Source organism: Monodelphis domestica, chromosome 3 (assembly GCF_027887165.1).
Source record: "Monodelphis domestica isolate mMonDom1 chromosome 3, mMonDom1.pri, whole genome shotgun sequence".
Taxonomy (NCBI): domain Eukaryota; kingdom Metazoa; phylum Chordata; class Mammalia; order Didelphimorphia; family Didelphidae; genus Monodelphis; species Monodelphis domestica.
The window spans coordinates 455,175,300-455,181,131 of NC_077229.1; positions in this window are offsets into that span (position 1 = coordinate 455,175,300).

The following is a 5,832-nucleotide window of genomic DNA, read 5'->3' on the forward strand; positions in this document are numbered from 1 at the left end:
CTCTTTTCTGAAGCTTAATTCAACTCTATTGCCAGATTCTCTGAGCCTGCTTTCTGTTATTCATGGCATGTACTGCTGGAGGATGCATGCTATGGATGGATATCATTGCCCCTTGAGTGATGGGGGGTGGTGATAAAGAGTGAGAAATATCCTCTTCCCTCTACTGCATTTGGGAAGAGATACAAGAGGACATGAGGGTTTCTCTCTCCAGAACCGTGTTCTTCCCTCATAACTTGCTCTCGTCAGGATTTCTAGAAATGACTTCTTAGACAGTGTCTGTAGAGTTGGTTAGCTTGCTTTTTAAAGGCCACAAAGGTTGTGGCTTATCCTGCAGTTAGGCTTTGTTTGGTTGTGACCCCATTGGGATTTTCTTAGCAAAGAAATTGGAGTGCTTTGCCATTTCCTTCCCCAGCTCATTTTGAAGGTAAGAAAAATGAGGCAAACAGGCTTACATGTCTTGCCCAACTAGGAAGTATCTGAGGTTAGATGTGAAAATAGGTCTTCTTGACTCCAGGTCCAGCACTCTATCCATTGTGCTGCCTTGCTGCTCTAGCTAGAGAATGTTTAGCCACCCTAAAATCCCATTTAGTTGATTATAGGACTTCTTCATACTTCCTTAAAGTAGCGGTGAAGTATAAACTTTTCCCCAAAATTCCTTTACATACTATAAATATATCATTTCCAGATTCCAACTGTGCAATTTGGGAATGGAAATTACTCCATCAAGAGGGAAAAACCTTAATTTCTTATTAATTCTGTTATTGACTGATTACATTCTGTAATTCAATTGACCAGCAATCACCTGCCATGGAGGGGAAAAGCAATGCATCAAAACTAACCAACATATTGCAAAAGCCTGGTGTTATCTGCAGTGCTGTTCACTCATAGACTCCCATCTCTGCAAAAAAAATTGGAGGAGGTGCCTTCTTGTTGCTCCTTTGGGGCTGTTTGGTCTTTATACATATATTTGTGTGTGTATATATATATGTGTGTGTGTGTGTGTGTGTGTGTGTGTGTGTATAATATAATACATAATATAAATTATTTTCCCAGCATTGCTTCAATTATTTGGTTATTTCCATGTACATTTTTATAATCATTGTATAGTTTCTTCTGGCTCATTTTAATAGTCTGCTGGTGGGTCTTCCTACCTTTTCCCCCCTACTCCAATATATTCTTCATTGTCACTAAAATGGTTTCCCTACCATATCATAATCTTCTGCCTTATTCAGCAAGTCCAGTAACTCTCTATTGCCTCTAGGAACAAAAACAAAATCTTGTTTGACATTCAAAGCCCTTCATAACTTATTTCCCTCCTACCTTTTTAGGCTACCTAAGACCTTCTAAGGACACTTTTTCTGGGTTATACATGTATTATCATTTTCATGTTGTTCATTGGTATAATATATTCATAAACCCTCAAATAAAATGAAAAATTGTATGCTTTGATCTCTTTGTCAATAAGTTAAAGACTATCCTTTGGGCTCTCCTGTCCTTCCCTTTCCTTGCCAAAATTAGGGGTGATTTGGTCTCCAAGGGGGAGAAAGCTGGAGGTGGGAAATCTTAATTTCTGGTGGTTCTGGTTTTCTGGCCAAGATGACTGGAGTGGGCTGAGACCCTAAAGCAATAACCATTTCTTTTTTTTTTCCCACGTCACTTATTGGCTTTTGTTTAAATCCCCAATCGATTAATCAATCAAGTAACATATTAAGCAAGTATTATCTGCCAGACATTACATAAGTCACTGACATATATATGCAAAGAATGAAACAATCAATATTCTCCAAGAGCAAAATAACTATTTCTTAATTATCAGAAAACTATATCTGAAGGCCCACCCACTTTTCCCAATTCTGTATTCATTTTGTTGTCTGAAGATTATTCCTACTCCCAATGAATGTGTGCCAGGGAGGACCTGAGATTATTCTTAACCCACCTCCTTATTACTACTAATAGGGATTGCCTTACGTTTGCCAGGAGAGGTCCAAATGTCCTGCAGACAGCAGGAAGATACACCTGTTGGTCCTCCCTGGGATCTTTGTCATTGACCCCATTTATTGGTTATTACTAGCCTAATAAATGGATCAAGTTTAAGTCCCTCCCTGATTTTGCTAAAGTAGATGGATTCAGCTGTTATCTATCTCACCCAGAAAACTTGCCTTAGTTTATCTTCATTACTGTAGGGCAGGGATTGTCTTTTGACTCTTTGTATCCTCAGTACCTAGGATAGTGCTTGACACATACTAATCACTTAAAGGTTACTGACTCACTGTAATACTTGAAGGTAATTATAACTTTTTTTTTTAAACCCTTCCTTCTGTCTTAAAATTAATACTGTGTACTGGTTCTGAGTGCTAAGGGCTAGGCAGTGGGGGTTACATGACTTGCCCAGGGTCACACAGCTAGGAAGTATCTGAGATTAGATTTGAACCTAGGACTTTTTTTTAAAAACCCTCACTTTCTATCTTAGTATTAGTTCTAAGGCAGAAAAGTGGTAAAGGCCAGACAATGGAGGTTAAATGACTTGCCCAGGATCATACAGCTGGATCACAAGTGTCTGAGGTCACATTTGAATCCAGGACATCCCAATTCTAGGCCTGTCTTCCCCCCCCCCCCTTTTTTTAAACATTATTTTATTTGGTTATTTTCATACATTGTTCATTGGAAACAGATCATTCTCTTTTCCTCCCCCCCAAACCCCCCCACCCCTTCCCTAGCCGACACGCGATTCGTCTGGGTATCACATGTGTCCTTGCTCTGAACCCATTTCCTTGTTGTTGGTATTTGCATTAGGGCGCTCATTTAGCATCTCTCCTCGATCATGGGCTTTTCCTCGGTGTTTTTACTCCCTCAGTTTGTCCTCTGCTTGAGGATAGTTGTTTTTTTTTTCTCATAGATCTCTCCAGGTTGTTCATGATCACTACATTGCCACTAATGGAGAAGTCCATTACCTTCGATTGTACCACAGTGTATCAGTCTCTGTGTATAATGTTTTCCTGGTTCTGCTCCTCTCACTATGCATCACTTCCTGGAAGTCGTTCCAGTCTCCATGGAATTCCTCCGCTTTATTATTTCTTTGAGCACAATAGTATTCCATCACCAACACATACCACAATTTGTTCAGCCATTCCCCAATTGATGGGCATCTCTAGGCCTGTCTTGAGCCACCTGGCTTCCCTCAAGTGCTCCTTCTTCAAGATAGATATTTTCAGTGATCTTCATATGGAGTGATATCAAGTCCCTTCCCCTTTGTGGTTACTGGTTTTAGGTTATGATCTTTAGAAAGGTCAACAGCCTTCCTCAAATGTGGCACTCCAAACTGAACCCAGTATTCCAGATGTGATCAGATCAGGACAGAGTTCTGACCTCTTTTACGTGGTCACTCTGGCTTGTATGACACAACCTAAAATAATAGCTTTTTTGTTGCCATGTCACATTATTGTAATTACAGTTCCTTGTCATCCTCCCGTTGTTTCTGTGGAAGTGATTTATGGAACCCAAGTAGAGGACTTTATATATTTATTCCTTTTAAATCTCAACTTACTGAATTCACCCACAGAAGGCATAAGAATGTCATCTGTCCCTTCATTTATCATCATTAAAAACATTGAGCAGAACACAAGTGAGGACAGATTAAGAGTCCTCCAATAGAGAGAAGTCTTCTAGGTTGACATCATCTTATTTTGTGTTGGGTCACACCACTGAGCTGCTCAAGTACTTGGTATAATAAATCAGTGTTATAGTTATTGTCATTTTTACTATCTTGAGGCAATTCACCCATGATCAACTGAATGTCTCTCCAATTTACATCTTCCTTTTTATTCAGTCATTTCAGTTCGGTAATTTGTCTTTCTATAGATCATGGGTATTCCCAAGGCTAATCCCCAAAGAAGTTATTTTTATTGCAGTCCTAGGTCTAGGAACCTCGTTCAAAAAAATGAAAATGGTGGCCTGTTAGGACTCTAGTGAATCTATTCAGGCTCCCTGTTATGACCACTCTTTTCCCAAGTGCACACAAACCAGCTGTTTAATAATTCAGTCTAGAATTATGTTGAAGGTGGCTTTAACTAACTCATTAGATGGTGGAGGCAACTGGTTAGTACAGTGGAGTGTTGCATATATTCAAGTATTGGGCTTCAGGTCCTGGAGGGTTTAAACTAGAAGATATACCCTGAGCCTTTGACATTTGTTGTGAAATTAAAATGGGATATTTATAAGGTGTTTTGCAAACTTTAAAGTGTCATTTAAATGTTAGCTATTATTAGTAGAGATGATCCCCAAGTCGATAGAATCCACATTTTTGTGGAGCTTGGAAGGTTCTAGTCCTTTCTTTTTTGTAGATCAGGAAAAATGGTTTAGAGAGAAGTAACTTATTTAGGGTTTCTGCACTAAAAATAAAGCAACTTGAAAGGTACCCAGGATCCTTTCTGTCGTTCATCAGAAAGGTTCTTCTTCTTCTTTAGAAACAAAGAAACAAGGATAAGCTAGGTGGCTCACTGGCTAGAAAGCCAGGCCTGGGGACAGGAAAGTCCTAGGTTCAAATCTGGCCTTTGTGCCCCTGGGCAAGTCATTTAGCCCCCATTGCCTAGTCCTCACTGCTCTTCTGTCTTGGAGCCAATTCTTAGTATCGATTCTAAGAAGGTATAGATTTAAACATCCCCTCCCCCCTGCCCCCCCATCTAAGAAAAAAAAAATCACTATCTGTCTCTCAAATGATCAAAGTCACATCTCTAAGTAAAAGGAATTGTTCTTTTAAGAGATGTTTATAACGACAAAATAACTGGAAGTAACACAACTGCAATGATTGGGAGAAATGGCTGAATAGCTTGTGATATTTGAGAAAAAAGTATTCAAGTAAAACAAATCCAAAGAGAACTCAAAAGCAAAGGATGTTTATATTATTACACATATATGGTGTTTGTAGCTTCGCACATAATTTTTAATGCATTGTTTGTTTAAATGTTTTTGTTGGTGGTTACCAAGTATCAAATAAAAAAAAGAAAATCCTGTTCCCAGAATAACCTAGTGGTGTTGTTAAGCTGTTTCAGTCATGTCTGACTCTCCAAGACCCCTTTTAGTGTTTTCTTGGCAAAGAAACCAATGGTTTGCCATTTTCCTTCTGCAGCTCATTTTAATGGGGCAGTGTTAAGTGACTTGCTCAGGGTCACATAGCTAGTTAGTGTCGGAGGCTGGATTTGAACTTAAATCTGAACTCCCAGTCCTGTGTTCTATGCTTGTGCCACCTAGCTAGCCCCATAACCTTGTAGGCTGTGAACTGTAGTAACAGATAAATCTATAAGCAGAATCACAATTGTGAGAGAAAACAAAAAATAGATGATTTAAAAAAAAGTTATGGAAAAAGGTTTTTTTTAATTTTTTTATTTTAAAAACACAAAATATTGTTGGGTATTTAAAGCCCTTCACAATCTAGCACCTTCCTAACTTTCCAGTCTTCTTATACCTTAGTCCCCAACTTGTAAGCTTCAATTGAGACGTTGGCCTCCTGGCTGTTCTATGAACGAGACTCTCCATCTCTTGGCTTCAGGCACTCTCTCTAACTTTCGCCTTTCCTGTTCCCTTTAAGTCACAGTTAAGAAATCTTATCTTCTATAGGACGCCCTCGCCAACTCCTCTTAATTCCAGGGCCTCTTCTCTGTTTTTTTCTTATTTCTCCTGTCTATAGCTTAAAAAAAATACATACATACATATATATATTTTTTACACATTTGCATGCACATTGTCTTCCCTATTTCACTGTGAACTTCTTGAGGGCAAGGCCTGACTTTTGCTTCTTTTTATATCCCAAGAGTTTAGTACAATGACTGGCAATAA